The sequence below is a fragment of the Dermacentor variabilis genome, chromosome 2 (genome assembly GCF_050947875.1).
Source record: "Dermacentor variabilis isolate Ectoservices chromosome 2, ASM5094787v1, whole genome shotgun sequence".
In the NCBI taxonomy this organism is placed as follows: Eukaryota; Metazoa; Arthropoda; class Arachnida; order Ixodida; family Ixodidae; genus Dermacentor; species Dermacentor variabilis.
In genome coordinates, this window is record NC_134569.1 from 176,392,371 (window position 1) to 176,412,192 (window position 19,822).

Below are 19,822 nucleotides of genomic sequence, written 5' to 3' on the forward strand. Positions count from 1 at the left end.
GAATGTGCCTTATTTTCGCCTTGTTGGTCAGTTTTGACAGTTTCGCGAATTCTACCTCATCTCTTGAGTTGAAAACTTTCATTTTTTGTCGTTTCTTTATTAGGTCCTTTGTTATTTGGGAGAGCTTGCCTACTGGTTGGCTTGTTGCCTTGCCTCCTTCTTCAATTTCTGCCTCTGGAGCCAACCTAATTACGGCTTCATTCATTAGCTCCATGTTATCATCATCTCTCGGTTCTAGGGCTGCATATTTTGTTTGCAAGTACCAACCTGAATTTGTCCACTTTTGCCCTTACTGCCTCTATGTTGACCTGTTTCTTCTTGACAAATTTTGCTCGTTCTCTCTTCAAATTCAGGTGTATCCTAGCCCTCACTAACCTATGATCACTGCACTATACCCTACCTATCACTTCTACATCCTCCGCTATGCTGGGATCAGCAGAAAGTATGAAGTAAATTTTATTTCTTCTTTCACCATTAGGGCTTTCCCAGGTCCACTTTCTGTTGCTACGCTTCCTGAAGAAGGTGTTCATTATTGGAAGCTTATTCCTTTCTGCAAATTCTTCCAGCATCTCTCTAGCGTTCCTAGAATCAACGCCGTAGTTACCAATTGAATTTTACCAGCCTGCTTTTTCCCCACTTTTGCATTGAAGCCGCCCATTACTACACTATACTGAGTTTTCACTTTTCTCATCGCTAATTTAACATCTACATTAAACTTATCTACTTCCTCATCATCGTGACTGGATGTTGGAGAGTAGGCTTGTACTACCTTTAATCTATACATGTTATTATGTGTAATTACAATGAAAGCTACCCTCTCATTAATGCTGTAGAATTCGTCAATGTTGCCCGCTATGCCCTTATGGATTAGGAATCCTATCCCGTATTCCTTCTTATGTAGAAGACCTCTATAGGAGAGGATATGTCTGTTATTGAGCAATGTATAGGCCTCAGAAATTCCAATCTCACTAAGGCCGCTGATGTCCGAAAGAATGTCTGATAGTTCTTCAAAGAGTCCTGCTAAGCTAGCCTCACTCTAGAGGGTTCGCGTGTAAAGTGTTGCAAGGGTCAGTTTCTATTGGCGACCTTTCCGTTCCCAGAGACTGTTAGCACCCTCTGCTGCGTTACAGGCCTGGCCTCCGTATTCGTCAGGTGCTCCGCTGCTGGGGACGGAGGGTCATTGGGTAATTGAGACATTTGGGAGGGGGTGGCCGAATACTGCACCAGGGAGGCCCATTCCTGTTCTGGTGAGGGAGTGTCTCGTTGAAGCTTTCTGGGCCTTCCTAATTTTGTTGTACCTAGATTAGCATAACCCAAATCGCTCTCGGCACCTTTTGCCGCTGACAGGCGTCACTCCAAGCCTGCAGAGATTCTGCTCTGGAAGAGGTGAATTTCAAGCTCACCATCGCAAAAAAAAAGAACGAAAAATTTTATAGCGGCATTGAAACTTCAGACTATGACAACCGAGCATTCCACATAACCCAGTCAGATAATCCTACAGGCGGCGAGGTTAACTTATCGCCAACAAATACAGCCCCGAGGGCCCTACATGCCTAAAAACGTATTTGATTCATCCGAGATAGAAGTGTTTCGCGATATAGAACGATTTCTGAACGGTTCTGGCCTCGTAGTTGCGGAATCGACCGTGGGCATGACGGCCGTGAACTCGGCTAGGCCCTACAGGCGTACCGACGCCCACACATACGCAGGCGGTCGTGAATTCGGCTAGGCAAAAACTATACAGCCGACTCCGACTACCGTTAAAAATAATAATATCGTGCAGGATGCGCTCACTTTGAGTCACTGAAAGTCAACTTCGTATATCTGAAATGCTTGAAAATATGCCCGAAGTTTTCCGCGCCATAGGGGATTTGCTGATCGCAGCAGGTGGCACGGCATAGTATTCCTAAATGGTTCTAAGATCCTGGTTTCGGAGTCACCCATGCATGCGGCCGTGAACGCGGCTAGATATACGATACAATGCGCGTTATTCTCAGCGATATTTCAGAAGGGCTCATTACGTCACAAAAGGGATACATTGCGAGCTACGCCTACCGGTTCCGCGTGCCTAATTGGGTGAATTGAATGAATAATTTGCCACAAGTAATCCGCATATGCATGGTAATATTAAATTTCGATACACGGAAAGAGACCTTTACGTCGATTCTCTTTACCGTTCTAATACAAGTATGTACCGTAAATTGTGTTAAGAAAATATAATGATTTTTTCTAATTTTATTTGTAAATTCATGATTTTGGTTTTATTGCATATTATGTTTGCCTCTGCAGATAACCTGCTGATAGTGGGGTAATTCGGGTAAAATTTTTAGGCATTCTTAGATAAAAAGTACCATAAGTAAAAAAAAAAAGAATAAACGTATAGCAGCCGGAGAAGCACCACGTGTAACTGAACGCGCACGGAATATGAATGCAGCGGAATGGACAACTTACCATTGGTAGTGCTGAACCAATGCTAATATAAATCATATCGTTCGAAATATGCACTAACGCCATCACAACACAACAACCTCGAGGGGTAGAAAGTATGTTACCTCCCATGAAGCGAGTATTTCTCGATAAAAAAGAAGCATATCAATTAAACTAATTTCGAACAAACAAACACCTAAAACACAAAACTCTTTTCTTTTTCAATAGAGAGGATTGCACCACAAAGCAACTATAGGTACAAAAACAATAATCTCTTCCTTATAAGCACATATAGTTATACTTCACACAATTGCGTACAGTCTCAGGCACTCTTTACTTCCAAAGTAATCGAAATATCAGTTGTTCATGCAACGTAAAAGAAAAACAACAACGCATTAGTTCACAGACGGAACAATGGGTAGATCTAGGGCTTCTTTTTTGAGTAAGCTTCAACGTAAAAGTTCACAAACCACACAAAGAACAGGATTGCCTCCGAAAGCTCAAGCCACACAACGAGGCGCACGTAATTTCCTTCAGCGAACACCATGCCGACGGCGTGCGCAAACAGAAGGACGAACTGCAAGGTCTGCACCATGGTCATGTACTTCTTCCACCAGAGCAGGCGCCTGTAGGCTGGACCAAGCGCCGCAAGAAAGTAGTACGTGTACATGAACACGTGCACAAACGTGTTCATGCACATGATGAACATTTCATGCGACTGGGCGCCGTAGGTCAAATTCAGCCACATGTTCCAGGTGACCATCAGGTGGTGTACGACGTGCAGCGTGCTGACTTGGTGGTTATTCTTTCGCAGCACAAAGAACACGGTGTCGGCGAGCTCGCAGACCTTGAACATGTAAAACCACCACGACAAGTGCACGATCTCGAGGGTCGCCGGAGAGTCGGAGATGTCGAGGTCCTGCAGGAAGGTGTAGCCAAGGTCCCAGTACGCGAGCTTCACGAAGCGGCACACGAAATAGGCACTGAGGAGAACGGCTGACAGATTGTAAATGAAGATGCAGGCCTTCAGATCGAAGGGCTTACGGCTGGGCATCCAACGGCGACCGGCCACCTTGACGAAGTACAAGTACGCAGCCGTGATCACTACGACCGGGAGCGGATTGCCAGTCAGCGGCCAACCTACGGTCCGATGGTCGCGCGTCAGCAGCCACACGCCACTGGGATCATCACCGAGGACGAGCTTAGACGAAGTCATTTCAGGCGACACCGCGCGTACTCGCCTTCAAGAGCGGAAGAAGCTGGTTCCCGCAAGCAGCGTTCCTCCTGCAAAATCACAGAAGCATGCTGCTCACAGACGTCCTGTCATGCACTGCGCAGCTTCAGCAAGTTTCAGCAAGTTCAGCTTCAGCAAGTTCATCGATTTTGTCAACAATGAGAATGAAATCATGGACAACGAAGCGTACACTTTTGCGCAGCCATTGCAGCGGAACCTGAGTGATAGCCAGAATTCCATAGAGGTACGCTACAATTGGGAGTTCCCAGCGAGGTGCCGTTTCTCACGCTACTCTTGCTGATCTCATCGCTTCGCGCGGTTATAAGGTGCTGAACTGCCGGTCAATCGGCACTCGCGCAGTACAGGTATAGCACCGGTAGACTGTAATACCTTCGCAGGAAAAAAACCCGCAGTTATGCTGCAGAAAGAGGCAGTTCTTCAATATAGCTTAGCTGCCAGGCTAAAGCGCAGCGGATTGGGCGAATTTGTATGACGTGATCTTATCTTGTTCTTGGTGCATCTCTGATTTAAAAAAGTAAAAAAGAAAACAGGCTGGAGGAATAACGCCTTTGTCTCGTTTTTTTTTTCTATTCGCTCAACCAGACTCGCGCTCAACAATAGAATAGATCCTGCCGGACCGCCGTAACGTCCATACGGTAACGCGTTACCCTTTCTACCGCTGCCGCGCTTGGGAAGCCAAGATTTCTCCTACGGCAGTGGTCGCCATAGTTCTGCACATATACCGTACATCGGCCTCTAATTATAATGGTAATAAACGCACCACGAAATAAAATGTATGTGCGCAAGTTCGCAGATACATTAGGTTGCAAGCTTCATACAGCTGATTCTTTGCTTCCCTTTGAGCCTCTCTAAATTTTGTCTTGGAGTAGCAACAAGATTGAAGAACAACAGAACATTTAAAAGTCACTTGGCCGCTGTTGTATTAGGGACATTGCTGGTTGGTGTGCATATAAACAACTGAAATATCACCTGCAGATAAAAACGGAAGGCTCAACAGATTCATTTATGTTTATTTTTTTCGGTATGTGTGCAGGCTATGACAGGACTTCAACTGAATTTTTTTTTATGTATTTGCAAGCTGGTTACGCTCGGCAAACGATAGCAGCATCTATTACAATATAGTAATACAAGAGTTCATTATGAAGAAGGAACTGTGCCCAGCATACACTTCGTACACGTGCGGTATGCTAGCCGGTCATACCGTAAGGCACCACTAAATGACCATAGAGACACACAGCCCTGAGTAAAGGTGAGTATGACTGGCCAAAATATTGTAGAGCAGCTACAGGAAAATACAGAACATCTCTTTATTCGGGTAAAACAATCCCTCGTCAGGACGACGAACACTGTCGGAACGTCTTTCGGCAAATGGAATAGAAGATTCCTGTTTGATATGAAGCTACAAAAAGAAATATCAATGTCTGTTTTCAGATTGCGAAGCTTGTGCTTAGCATTCTTGTTTCCGCATTCAAACTTATGCATTTGCTTCACCTGCTTCATATGAAGCACATGCTCCGTTCTCATGACCTTCATCTTGAGTAGGTGGTCCCTGCGCTTGCGCTTGTTTTCTTCTTAGACAGTTTTAAGGTGAGCGCCAAGCTCTTCTCCAACAGGTGCATTAGTTTAACAGGTTCTGCGTTACACAGAAGCTGTGTTACGTGGAAACCTGTAACGGAGTAGCTGGCACCGGAGCCGCCAGCTGTGGATCAGTTAGTCTTTTTTCTGCAGACAGTTCTACCTCAGCAGCGGCTGCTCAATTTTGTGCGTCTTAGATGCACTATCTGGCTGATTTCATCATTAGTTATCGCCGAGAATTCCCACTGATTCCGCTCATATGCAAAAGATTGCATATGCAATCTGCAATATGCATATGCAGAAGAAGTTCTTCAGAAGGAGTTCAACTCTGAGGCTTTTCTTTCGAGGAACCCGTATGGGTTTCCTTTGTAGCAATTGCTACGAACGAGTGGATGTCTGATTTTCCCTTGATTAATTACTTCTCTCCACCTTGCGGGTTTCCGCAGAACTACTACGTCAAGAGGAATTCCTCAACACCGAATACGCAATTGGTCGGAATAGCGCATGTTATATAATTCCTGGTCGTGTAGCCCGGAGCGACAGCAACCTACTTCTTCCCCGTTGTAGATTTCGCAGAGCTGCCAAGAAGGTCTAAGCCATCACTGTGGAAGGGCTTGGACGGAATGTCGAGCAGCTGCAGGTAACCAGCGCAGAGCAGGGATTGCTTCTCCGGACGTTGACATATTTCACAAGCGGCAACGTAACGTTGGAAAAAACAGGGAAGCTTCCCTCCTCCAAAAAAATAAAAGAACATTGGCGCACTCGGTCGTACGTTCGATATCGACCGAGGTGTACCGCGGCTGGTGCTTCGTGAGCCTATTTTATAGCGGTTAATGGGAGTTGTATAGGAATGTTATATAGAAGATCAAAGCCTTCCAGGTGAAGATTACGATGGTACAGAATACCGCCACAGAGGACGAACAGGCGTAGGGTAGCATCGACTGGAGGGTATTCAGAACGGTCGATGAGTTTTTGATGGGCGCGTCACGACGTTCTTTGTCGGCGATATGGAGGAGGTGTGATAATGAGAAAATACAAGCAGCACTATGAGTATTAGGTCAGAGTCATCAGCGGGGTGACGCGACAAACTATCAGCGTCTTGGTGCAGGCAGGAGACTTGTAAACCATGGAGAAGAAAAACTCTTGGAGCCTCAAAGCCCATCGACTAATTGGGCCCATAGGGTTCTTCAGAGATTAAAAACATCAGAAACCATGATAGTCAGTGACTGCAGAGAAAGGACAACCGTAGAAGTAGGGTTGGAACATCACGACTACCCATAACTGCAAGGCATTTGCCTTCCGTAATTGAATAGTTGCGCTCGGATGGTTATAAAAGGCGGCTTGCATAAGCAATAACGTAATCCTTGCCGCACTGACACTGGGCTAGGGCAGCATCTAGGTCATGACCGCTGGAATCTACGCAATTCTGTAGGGCCATCACGGCCAAAGTAGGCGCGGTTCGGTGGCGAATAGAGAAGTATGACGTGACGGGAGAGAAGGCGGCGACTTCTGAGGTACCCCACGGGAACTGTACGCTTTTATACAAATCATTAGTGAGGGGCCTGAACAAGTTCCGCGAAATCTCCAGCAAATCAGAGTAAGCCCGAGCAGAACCCTACAATACTTGGAATGTCTGCGGCAATTTTCGGAACCGGAAACTCTCGGATAGCACGATCTGCAGGATCAAGCCGTGGTACACAAGTGTCGACGACGTGGTCCAGGACAGTAATCTGGCGGAGGCCAAAACGATATTTTGAACAATTGAGCTGCAGCTTCGCCTTACGAAAAAAAAAAACATGAAGTATGGCTCGCTCAAGCAAGTGGCGCAAGGTGTGTGTCGAAACTTTGCGACAAGCCGATAGCGTCGGCTAGGTAGGATGGACCTGCGGATCATTTAAAACCTTGCCGCAAGGAACCCATCATATGCTCAAAGATCGCGGGAGCATTGCGTAATAACAAAAGCGTCGTCTTAAATTCGTATAAACTATCGGGTTTTATAAACATGGTCTTTTCTCTGGCCGTTTTTTTTCCAAATACGGCGCTCGAGATTCTGCAGCCGAGTTATGGCGCACTAACGAATTTCACAGCCTTGAAACGAGGAAAAAAAATACCGCGACTGAAATTTCTGCACTTATTTTTAAGCCCTAAAGTTACTTTAGATCCTAGCCCACATCTCCCTCCCTTTGTACCAAGAAAAACCGATCATTCCCACGCTCATACTCTCTCTCCTTACCTTGCCACTAAAAATTTATTCGGTATTACACTTTCCCCAGAACTACTGAAGAATGAAATGCCACATTTTCTCGTTATGTTAGCTCTACAGAAGCACTTCTAATTCACCTTCTTACCTGTTCCTTATAGGTGCAATTGCTGTTTTGTGCTGTTTATTTGTTTACCTAAAGTTTACCTAAAGCCTTTGCAATATTATATTAGCGTCCTAGCCTTTTGTGTGCATATTTACCAGTGTGTCTGGCGCCTCCTTCTTGGGCCGCAAGGCCTGCAACATGGCGTAAATAAAGAAGTAAATAGCACTCTACCATTATCCAGAACGAGAATCAACAGAACAGGAGTAGCTGGAACAACCGTGGAGGCAGTCGAGGGCGTCGTCTATATGTGATAGCGGGTAGCCATCTTTCTAACTTCTTTTTTTCAGATAGTCTACACAAAAGCGCCAAGTGCCATCCTTCTTCTTCACCAAGACCACCGGCGAAGCCGAGGGATCCGAGAACGCTCAATGAGGTTTTTATCGATAACTTTGTCCAATTCAATTAGAATTACTTGCCGTTGCGACGCTTTTACTCGATATCGTCAGCGGTGAAAAGGCGTTGCATCGGCAGCATGAATGTGATGCTTGAGAACGAGCGTCTGCTGTAAGAGGCGATCTTCCATGCTGAACATGTCTCGGTAGGGTGACAAAACACTGCGAAGGCCTACAATTTGCGAAGAGGAAAGGTCCACCGCAAAGATTTATGTTGAAATCGGCTTCCTAGACTGGCACGAAGGGGCAAGCTAAGTTTGTAAGAATCGTTGGTTGATAAAGGTACCGCTTCGTGGTCGACAGAGAATCAACGTTGTCAAATACCTTGCGAAGGAATTTCCTTCGGCATTCATTTATTCATTGATACTGTCAGCGCCGCGTAGAAATATTGTAGGGGTGCTACAATTACACATTTAAATACACAGTGTATGTAGAGCTACACACTCAATCGATATCAAGTACAGTAACAAAAATGTACAATTTCCAAATAAAGTAAGATCAATACCATAGCATGAAAGGGGCCCAACTTAGGCATAAAAGTTAGGACAGAAACTATAGCACTCAAGGCGAAGAGTCAGACAAAATTAAATAACTGATTCGGTCCAGAAATATGTCCAGACAAGGTTAGTGTACCACGGCATCAGGCAACTCGTTTTATTTGACTGTACCGCTGGGAAAAACACTAAAGTAATAATTACGTGCTAGCGGTACAGGAAGAAACATATCATGGCAGTGACGGTAATTCTCATTATTCCTAATTTGTGTAGTCAATTCTAATCTGTCTATCTATAACTTGAAAAAAAGACAAATATCAATCTTTCACCAGAAGTTCTAGATTCTAGCGAAAGAAATCCACCAAGCTTACATAACACTGGACGTGCGTAAGAACTGCGGTACTTGTAAATAAACCGTGAAACAAGTCTTTGATTTCCGTCTGTGTTGGTCCTGCGAGTTAGCCTGTCTTTATCCCATACTGCGAATTCAAAATAGGGTGGAAATAATACTTTTTAGGCTAGAAATTTAATCTCGCAAGTAGAGATTTTAGATTTCGCCTAGAGGCTCACGGTGCCTTACTGGGTCTGCCACACATGTCACCTGTGTGAAAATTCGAGCGCAGATCGCGCGAGAATGTAACACCGAGATACTTGGATTATTTAACCTTGGTGAATACGTAGTTGCAGGAAGTATACTTACATTTAATATTGATACTATCTACTGACACAAATATTTAGGATGCTTTATTTGAACTGAGTTCCTTTCGCCAGGTATCGCAATAGCGTTGAATTTTTTTGCAGGTTAGCCTTCCATTCGGTCTGATCAGAAGGTGTACTACTTACATTGTACAGTATGCACACATCTGCGTATAACCTGACTGGACCTGTAAAATCTAGAAATAAGTCATGTATAAATAGGAAGACAAAAAGTGGTTCCAAGACCCCCTTCATGCGCAACACTGGGAAGAGCCGGGCACATGTATACGGTTGAGTCGCCCGATTTCGCAAACTTGTCCCAACCATGAACGTAACAAAATCACTGGATAATTGAGGGGTTCTTGAATATAGTACTAATGTTTATCAGTAATTTAGAATGTGACACCTTGTCGAATGCTTCAGCGAAATTTGAGCTTAGGATACTGCATACCCACATTTCGGTTTCATTCGCGAACCTGCCGCTATTTGCTGTTTCCTCTATAGCAATGGCCAGATGTTTTAATCCCTGCCACGAAATGTATTTCTATGTCGGACACTCTAGTGTACCTTCACACTGCTAGATAACAGTGTTAACGGATATGCTCTCACGGAGCATATACGTTACATTCTAGCTCACACATGTTAGGGTACCGCATCGAAGAGGCAACAAGTAAACTAAGTAGGAACCGCACACATACCACCGCCCGCACAGTTTCTTAGAGTGAGAACGAAGTTTGGAGATGCCACATATAATCAACAAGCGAAGTGACCCACCGTCAGCGGAGCAAGCCCTCGTGGGATGTCGCGGCTCGTTCACTTGATGAGGTCTGACTTCCGCTAATATGCCGAGCGTCTTCTTAGTATGTGCTTAGGGGTCAGTACGAGACTGCTAGTGGCCTTGCTGCAAGCATTGTCTCCGGAACGCGGAAAAGCGCTATTAATGCATATCGAGTAACTTTGCCAGAAAAGGTTGCATCACGCGACGTGTATAATGACGCAGAACAGTCGATACTCACCTAAAATCAGTTCGGCTTGCATTTAGATAAGGCGTGCGTCTGTTTAAAGTCACGGGCAGCGAAAGAGGAGAGTGTTGCGCAATTGTCCTTGAAATGGTTTTCTCCGTGCCCGCGGCAAGACGCTAACGTAACGGGCATAGTAATAAAGCGGAACGCGGCGCTTACAGCACGATATGCCTTGTTCCTTGCACGTGACAGTCAACGTGGCGTGGTGGTTTTCAGTCATCGGTGGTAACGAAATTGGCCTCACGTCCTATGATCCAGAATCACTTATCGAGGGTCTTATCCAGAATAAGCGGAAAAGTTAGCTCGACGAAAAATTCTCATACATTGTCGCGTAGTAGTGACAGTGAATAATACAGCGCGAAATCTGCGAATGACGAAACGAAGTTTTGTTGGGCGAACTGGCGCCCACAAAAGCAAGGTACACGCTAAGCACAGCGATGGCGGCGAACGCGGTCGGTGAAATCTGATGGGCGGATCAAGTGCGTCGGCTTATAAACATGATATCACCGAATGTTCGAGAAAAATCGCTGGCGCCATCGAACCTCCCACAATGTGCAACACAATTCGCGTCGCACGTATACATGCTGTCAGATTACAGAAAGTTCGGTGACATCAGACAGCGGATAGACCGATCGATAACATTAAAAAAACTTCCGATACATACAGGCGCGTCCTGCGCTGAGCGATAACATTTTTTAGGCGGCAGAACGTGGTAATCAATGTGTTGACCGGCATGCATGTCGTGGAAGTGCTTTCTTTATGCAACCGCTGAGTCAATCTGAATTATATTTATAGCACTTAAAAATAAATAGAAAATGAATTATTCTGATCCCTGGAAGCAGATGTTATTCTTTTTTTTTATGTTTATGCTCAATGTTCTCGTTTCATTTTTTTTTTAATTTGGTCAACATTAAGTGAGACATAGTTTTGTAACCTTGTAATAACCTCAAAGAAAACATTTACTGGATAAACAGCAGATAATACCGATAACACAGACATACAACGATAATTCCGCGATATACATACAGCGATAATTCAGATGATACAGACATTCAACTAATAAACTTCTGAACTATAATTAAATGAAAAGTGTCGACAAAATTGCAGAGCAACCCGAAAAACGCCCAATACAGCTTTCAGTTGCTCAATACCTGCTACACAAAAGTGATTTTACGAGCGTGAAAGAAGCCCGCTAATACATGCAAAATTACCGCGCGAATGGCCACTGGAAGCACTTGGCCTGTATTCGCGGGCTTCATTGACGCTCTAAGAAATATATTTATATAGCATGTATTGAGCAATAGATAGCTGTATCGAAAACCTTTCATATTGCTCTACAATTTTTCTCATCAATATTCCTCATCTGATTGTATTTTTTGAAAAATTTTTTGCGTGAATATCTGAATTATCTGAATATCTCAAAGCGACGGCAAGCAGAATTAATTACCTTGATTCTGTCCAGCTACGTGTGTGGTATTTCCCAATTTTAAGATCTCGGTGCATGATAGTTGGGACACGCTGTATATCAATATGTTGAAGAGAATCGTCAGAAAAAGTCTGGTGCCACGTTTCTAAATTTCACATTGGTTATGTAGGCAGAAATAGCTGGCATGAAATTCTTCATTCAATTTACCTCATTACAGACGCGACGCCGCGAATTAGGACTCAAGATCCAACCCCTCTGTAATGTAGGAGGTTGACGTAATAAATCCCACAGGCCTGTGTGGCACACGCAGCCCAGTCACAGAGTACGCTGGAGGAGCGGCTCCATCGGAGCTCGATTTTCCACAGCACGCACTACAAGGAGTTCGCGTCGAAGCCTCTTCGGGTCGTTTTCACGGGAACGATCTGACCTGTCCATCCGGACTCGACGGCGAGTTGTGCTCTGTGCTGCTCTCTGCAAAGCGATCTGCTGAGACCGATGTTGCCATGTTCCAAGCGCACACGCACGTCCACGATTCGCTTCTTCCGCAGTAGCTCGTACCTTGCTAGGAGGCACGATAACATGCACGGAAGAATAGCCATGCGTAAGTTTCCCGAGAAGGGAGCTTCCTCAAGGGTGCAACATAGCTACCTTGAACGGCTCCTTATAACCTACAACATGGCGACGTGCTACGACTACAGCTTCAACAAGTTCCTTAATTTTTTCAGCCGCGCAGATGAAATTATGGACAACAAAGCGCACGATTTTGCGCAGCCATTGTAGGGGAACCTGCGGGATTGCCGAAATCCCATAGGGGTACACCAAAATGAGGACCTCCCAGCGAGGTACCGTTTCGCAAAGGCTGTGTGCTCGAGCTGCATGTTGCCTGTTATTAGAGTTGTAGGTCGGGCTTGTAGGACGATCGGAGGAACTTGCGGCGACAGGACTAGGCGAGCAGGGTTTATTTACATTATTTACAGTTTAAACAAGATATACATCGTCAGTCTAGCGTGACTCCCAAATGGAGCCCGCAAGACAAAGCGGACACAAACGAGCACACAGCTCACAAGTACATTGACGAGCACAGAGCACGACGATGAGCACACTCTAGCAGTCGACAACAGTCGCTTATAACCACTCCGTTCGACGTCATCGTAGAACGTCCTCGTGGTCGCCTTTGTGAGAAGATGGTAGGGGTTTTACACACACACACACATGCCGCACAGGTTTCGGTGCTCTCTCCGTGGGCCGACGACCTTTGCAGCGCAGTCGTCGTGGTATCCATTGTCTGGCGTCGCCATAGTCAGGTGGTCACGCCCGACCTCCGCCGGCGCCTCTAAATTCCAGAGCTGCCTTTTTCCTCTAGTCGCCACGTGTGTCGGCAGACTGTGACGAATCCTGGGGCCCCCGTACCGCAAAGCACCCTTTTGCCAGGGCGGCTCCCCCTGCCGCAAAGAGACCATGACGACCCGGCAAATTAACCGACAATGCACGGAACGCCAAACGTGGCCAGCCATGCTGTCGTCATCGATCCTCCAAACGCGGCGCAGGATCGGTTAGCGTTGTCGTCCTCGCTTGTTCTCTGAAGGGCGCCGCCACCGCGGGTCGGTCGAAGCACGTGCAGCGGGCTGAAATAGCTGGTACGTTGACACCCCGGCCGGCCATTCCTAACACTGCGCACCTAAACACGCACGGACGTGGTTGCCCTGTGCCTCCGCTGTTGCAACTGCTCGTGACTCTTCGCTTTTAGAGTACGGGAACTCTTCATGGTTCATTCAGAAGACGTGGTTCCTGTTTTACATCCGTCTGTTTGCCGTGCTGTCTCAAGGGTGTCCACTATGATTGCCGCAACGTTCTTCCGTGTGTTTTCAATTTCCCCGACGCGGAGAAAACGCATGAGGTCATGCGCCCCCCCCCTCTTTTTTTTTACCAAGGCAATGTTTCCCAGGGCGACTGGTTGCAATGATTACGTGCGGCGCATCAGAAGTCCAGGCGAAGCCGACGCTGAAGTATGCCGAAACAGGAAGCGATATTTCTCCTTCAGTGAGCAGGTGAGCGAAATATGTGGTACAGTCTACCGATTCTTCAACAGTACCGCGAGGGCATCGTCTGGCCGGCCGGTTAGCGCCTTCTAACAGCGCGAAGCGACGAGACCAGCAAGAGTAGCACATGCGCACCAAGTTCACTGGAAGCACACATTTCGTCTTCTAGGCTCTTTCCCAATGCGCGACACAGCCCCTTGACACGATTAACTCGGTGAAACTCCCTGGCTTCTCCGAGACAACGGCGTGCAGTGAATTTGGTGCGCATGCACTACCCTTGCTGATCTCGTCACTTCGTGCGGTTAGAAGGCGCTGACCGGCCGGCCAGTCGGCGCTCACGCGGTACTGTTAGAGTATCGGCACACTGTGCATAACCTTCAGACTGAGAATACAAAGACGGTGAAAACAAAACGGTGTAGTGGCGGGGCAGAAGCGCTGCGGATTGGGCGAGTTTGTACGCCATAACGTTATCTTGTTTTCAGTGCAACTCTGGTTCAGTAAAAAAGACAAAAACAAGCGCAAACATAAATGCCTTTGCGTCTGGTTTTATGTTTACAGCGGAGCTGTTATACCTTAGTTTCCAGCGGATCGCTGAGTGCATAGACAGAGCGCGTATACAAAAAAACGCCGTAGCCTCGATAGAAAGCAAAAGCGCATCGGCGGTGTACCATCTCCACTCACCCCCTGTGGGTCGTCCGTAGATGACACTATAATTAATTTACATACAAACGAAATAAACATCAATTAAATAAAACTCTAACCGCAAACCGAAAATAGCCCATAGCGGTGTTTCTTTGGTGGGTGAGGTCACGCACTGCTTAGGGAGGTTACCTCCGTGGCGTTCCGGCCATGTAATCGCTAGGCCACGTATTGCGCGGACCGAGGAAGAACAGCATACCTATGAGCAACGACGGCTTGAGCTGAAGCGCCAATGGGCGTGAAGACGGCGGGCAGCTGCTAAGGCTGAGTCGACCTTAGAGACCACACGGCTATAGTCACCTTAATGACAAAATAATAAAGGCGGTAGAAAATGACGATTCATGTAGTATGTGCCTTTATTTACAGCAGTGTAATTTATCACCATATATACAACTGTACTAGTCATCCACCTTTACAGAGTGGAATGACAGTGCATCTTTTTCAGCTTACTCAAACAGAGTTGCGCTAGAAACGTGTGGTTTGTCTCTTCCGCTTTACTCAACCATATTCGTGTCAAAAAGAAGAACAGATCCTGCCGGACAACCGCAAGGCCAATAAGGTAACACTATGCCGTTGCTACCACTGCGGAGCTCGGGAAGCCAAAATTTGCCGTACGGCAGTGGTCGCCGTAGTTTAGATTATTTAGCTTAAATCGGCCTTTAAATATAATCGTAAGAAACGTCGCAAAAATTACAAGGAATATGTGCGACTTGCGGGTACATGAGGTTGAGAGCTGCATGGAGCTCAACCGAGGCTTCACTTGTACTTCCGCCAAAAAAAATTGTTTTTGAATGTTCATTGATGAATATAGGATTTAAGAGGCACTTGAGCCTATGCTGTATTAATGACATTGCTACTTCATACAAACGACTTGAAATATCACCTGAAGATAAAAAGGGCAGCTGCAACAAATTCATTTATGTTCATTCTTTTTTGGCATGCTTGTAATCTACCACAGGAACTCAACTGAATTTTTTTTTATTTAGTTCCAAGTTGGCTGGGCTCAGCAAAGGACAGCATTATTTTGACAATACTCATGAAATATTTCATTATGGAACTGTGCCCGACATACATCTCGGAGACACAAGGTTCGCTTGCCGGACATAACGTATGACACTACTTAATGGCCCTGGAGACAGACAAACCAGAGTACAGGGGAGAAAGTGGTCACAATATTTTACAGAAACAACAGCAAAATACCGAACATTTCTGTATTTGGAAACTAGTCCCCCACCAGGACGGCGTACACCGTCGAAAGGGTGTTCGATATTTGGAAAAAGCGATTCCCATGTCTTGATATTGCAACGGAACAGTGTTTACAATGACGAAGAGGTGAGCAGCGAGAAGACGACGACGACGATTAGAGGCTAACGTGGGCTGTTGCCTCTTGGCCAACCAATCCCCGCGAGTGAGCAAGCGCCAAACTCATCAAGGCCATCATCATCATCATCATCATCATCATCATCATCATCATCATCATCATCATCAAGTGCGGCGTATTCCCTTGTAAATGTACTTGTATATAGCTTTTTGTCTGCGTCTTGCTATGTCACATATCTGGTATAGTGCTACGGAACAGTGTTTACAATGACGTAGGGGCGAGCAGTGAGAAGACAACAACGACGGTTAGAGGCTAGCGCGAGCTGTTGCCTCTTGGCCAAGAGCGGCGTGTGATGTTATTGGGGCCGGATCACTCCAGAAAAAAAAAAGAAGCAGCACGTGGAAGCACAAACACACATCAGACTTGTATTGACGCACACAACACAGATAACGGCACACACACGTGACAGTTCCCCAAAATGCCTCATAGACGACACGCACTATATCTATGGATCGGTGGATTATAATTGACCGACAGTTCCGGCGGAAGCGTGTGTCGCCGTGTCGGAGACCTCGTGGAACCGATGTCCGCCAGCGGGGTCGGACAGCAGTGTCGGCCGGTCGGGTCCGACAGCCGTGTTGGACGGCCGGGTCGCACAGCCGGGTCGGACAGCCGGGTCGACCCGCCTCGCGGGGCTCAGGTGGCCCTGCGCAACAGTCGATAGACGGGGGCCTCCGCGTTCCCGGTTTCCCTCCGGCGGGGTATGTGCTCGGGAGCCCACGGCTGCAGTCACCGGGTCGCGTCTACAGCTGGTGGGGTAGCCCTGTCGCCGCCCACCCGAACGCTCGATCGCCCCGGTGCAGGACCGCCAGCCCTCGTGTACCCAGTTGCCCAGCGCAAGAGCGGGGCGAGGTAACCTCCCAGCGCGCGACAGCGTTAACTCGGGTGTGGCATATTCGCGCGGGCGGGGATAGCTCCTATGCGCCAGACGCCCAGCGAGGAAGCTGTTTTCCGTAGAATGCCGAACCTCGCGCACTGCTCACCTCACGGGGCCACGGGCCACACTCCCTCGCGCCACGCTTTTTGGGGCACCACTGCCGCCGCTCCCAAATTGGTGTCGATGATGATGATGGCTCTCTTGCAGGTATTTGCAAAGAGTCGCTGTCCTCTTCGCCACCGCGCGGCGCACTGTCCTCATATGTTTAGGTTTCGCACTCCCGCGTAGCACATATTATGACACGGCGTATTCCCTTGTAAATATACTTGTATATAGCTGCTTGTCTGCGCCTTCCTACATTTCTGGTGGAGGCGGACGTTCCCTGTTCCTCGTCGCGGAGCTTCGCAGTGGACGGTACGTCGGGCCTTCCTTCATGGCTCCCGGCGACGACAATTCGACTGCGCCGGCTCCGACACCTGCTGCCTATTCGACGACCTACATCACTCTCCCCGCTCCCGGTGATCCTTGCGTATTCTCGGGCAAAGATGGGGAAGACGTTGATGAGTGGATCAGCCTGTACGAACACCTCAGCCGCAATAACCGATGGGACCTTACTATGATGCTCGCCAACGTAGTCTTTTACCTCGGTGGCACACCTCGAGTTTGGTTTCGGACGCACGAAGATGAGCTCACCAGTTGGGATTCGCTTAAGCAAAAGCTCCGAGACTTGTTCGGCAACCCATACGGTCACCAACTTGCCGCGCAGCAGGCGTTATCCGGTCGCGTGCAGATGTCAACGGAGCACTACGTCACGTACATTTAGGACGTCTTGGCTCTGTGCTGCAATGTTGACGCACGCATGACTGAGTCCAACAAGGTGTCCCACATCCTCAAAGGCATTGCCGATGACGCTTTCAACTTTCTCGTTTTTAACAACGTGGCGACGGTGGATGCAGAGATAAAAGAGTGCCGCCGCCTGAAACTCGCTAAAATCCGACGTAATGACCAACAGCCCAACACCCCAGCCACATCTTCCTGTGCCGACGCTCCTCGTCCCACCAACACTGGCAATGTTACCCGGATCGTTCGGCGTGAGATCGGGGCCGCCTATCCGGCTGCCTTCGACTCCTGCCCCTCCAACGCACCTGCAGTCACGGTTTCCCTGATCCAGGCAGTTGTCCGCTAGGAATTCGCATACATGGGTCTTCACACCATCTGCTCGGCCATTCGCCCTGATAACCACCCGGCTTCATCGATTCCGCCCCGTCCGGCATCTTATTACCCACCACGTTTCCGCAACCCATCTGAATGGCGGACTGCTGACGACAAGCCTATTTCTTCTCACTGCCGTCGAATCGGGCACATTTCTCGGCACTCTCGCAGTCGCTGGAGTTCCTCGACCCGGTGTGCTTATACTGACTACTCTCGCCCCTCAGGTGGCCCTTCTCGTCCCTATGTCGCACGCTCCGATAATGCCGCCACTGATTCTCCTGCGCCGAACCGCCCCTATTCTCGTGCGCCTTCGCCCCAACGACGACAATCTCGCTCTCCGCAGCCCTTCGCTCTTTTTCGCCGACTCCCTTCGGACGCCGCTCCCAGGCGGAAAACTAGACAATGCAGTGCCTCGAGGTGACGCTGCATTGCTCCCTACGCCGCCAAATCCTCTATTGACTTTGCCCACTCATCTGAACCTTCTTGACGTTCAAGTCGACGGTGTTTCTGTATCTGCTCTTATAGACACTGGGGTATATTTGTCGGTAATAAGCGTTGAACTTCGCAACCGCCGAAAGAAAATAATGACGCCTGTCACGACGCCTGTTGTCCGTGTCGCCGATGGCGGACCAGCCCCTGTAATTGCTACGTGTGCCGCCCGCGTTTCCTTCGCCGATCGCTCCACTATCGTGCTATTTACAGTCATCGCCCACTGTCCCCACGACATCATCCTCGGCTTAGACTCCCTCTCCGCACATTCTGCTCTCATAGATTGTTCAGCGAGTACTCTCCGCCTTGACCTGCCCGTTCTGGATCCCGTTGAACCATAACCCAGTCACCTCAGTTCCGTCAACTTCGTTCGCTTGCCACCTTCGGCACTGACTTACATTGACTTAGGGCCCGTAAATGGTCAATCTGCCCATCCGTTCTGCCCTCGTCTGCCCACTTGCTGATTGCTCTCTACTGGTGAGCGAGGAGCGGTCGCAACTTTCCCATCCGCACGCCTCCTTGTCTCTCATTGGCTGGTCCGAGGAGGAGGGTTCGGCTGTCGTCACAACAAACATGGCGCGTGCGCGAAGCGAGAACGTAAGGCCTAAGCTACAGCCGCGTCAGAAATAGTCTATCTTTTCTCTTTTTTGTTATTTTTCTAGAGTTATCTGGCACCCACGGAGATAGTCATCGAAAGCGGCAAGTCGGTGTACCCTTCCAGACCTCATCAGTGCGTGCGATCGCCAACAGAAACAGACGGAGCGCAGGAAGTGTGTGTTGTGTTTACGAGAGCGTCGGAAGAAATATTTGAAGCCGTCGACTTCGTGATTTCTTGTGCTATGCTTCGCGTGTGCGTCGCAGACGAGAACTCCATCACATACACGTGCATTCTGAGTAGCACACGGGTTCAAGGGCGCGGCGAAATAAGTAGCTTCCGAATGGCGAACCCAGCGAACACGTTTGGTTTCTGTTCTGTGTATGCGGATCGTTGCCGCGAAGTGGTCAACGCCAGCCCTTCGCAACTTTCAGAAGTAATGATACTGTGGTGAAGAGGAAGACGAAGAAGGCGCTCTTGTGTCGGCTGTGCGCATGATCAGCGTTCATCTACTGTCAGTGCTACTAGACTGTGCCTAGTGCCTCGTAATAAACCATCCTATTACATTTGGTGGAAGGTGCTGCACTCCCCGACCTCACCCTGGAACTTCGCAGCCGAATTTTAACATCTGCTCCAGCCGCTACTATGAACGACGCTCCCAACAATCCGCTTGGCGCATCTGCCGCTCCTGTCATGTGCGCCGCCGTGCAACGGCAGCGGGACCCTCCTGTTTTTAGCGGCTCAGGTGAGACTGACGTAGAAGATTGGCTCTCTACCTACGAGCGCGTCAGTGAACACAACAAGTGGGATGACCCGACGAAGCTCCGTAGCGTCATCTTCTATCTTGCTGACGTTGCGAACCTCTGGTTCCACAATC

At 48.0% G+C, this 19,822-nt stretch overlaps 1 pseudogene; it reads right to left on the reverse strand.

The window, feature by feature from the left end:
* Nucleotides 1-2,742: 2,742 nt before the first annotated feature.
* LOC142571084 (very long chain fatty acid elongase AAEL008004 pseudogene) lies at nucleotides 2,743-3,790 on the reverse strand (annotated as a pseudogene).
* Nucleotides 3,791-19,822: the final 16,032 nt, after the last annotated feature.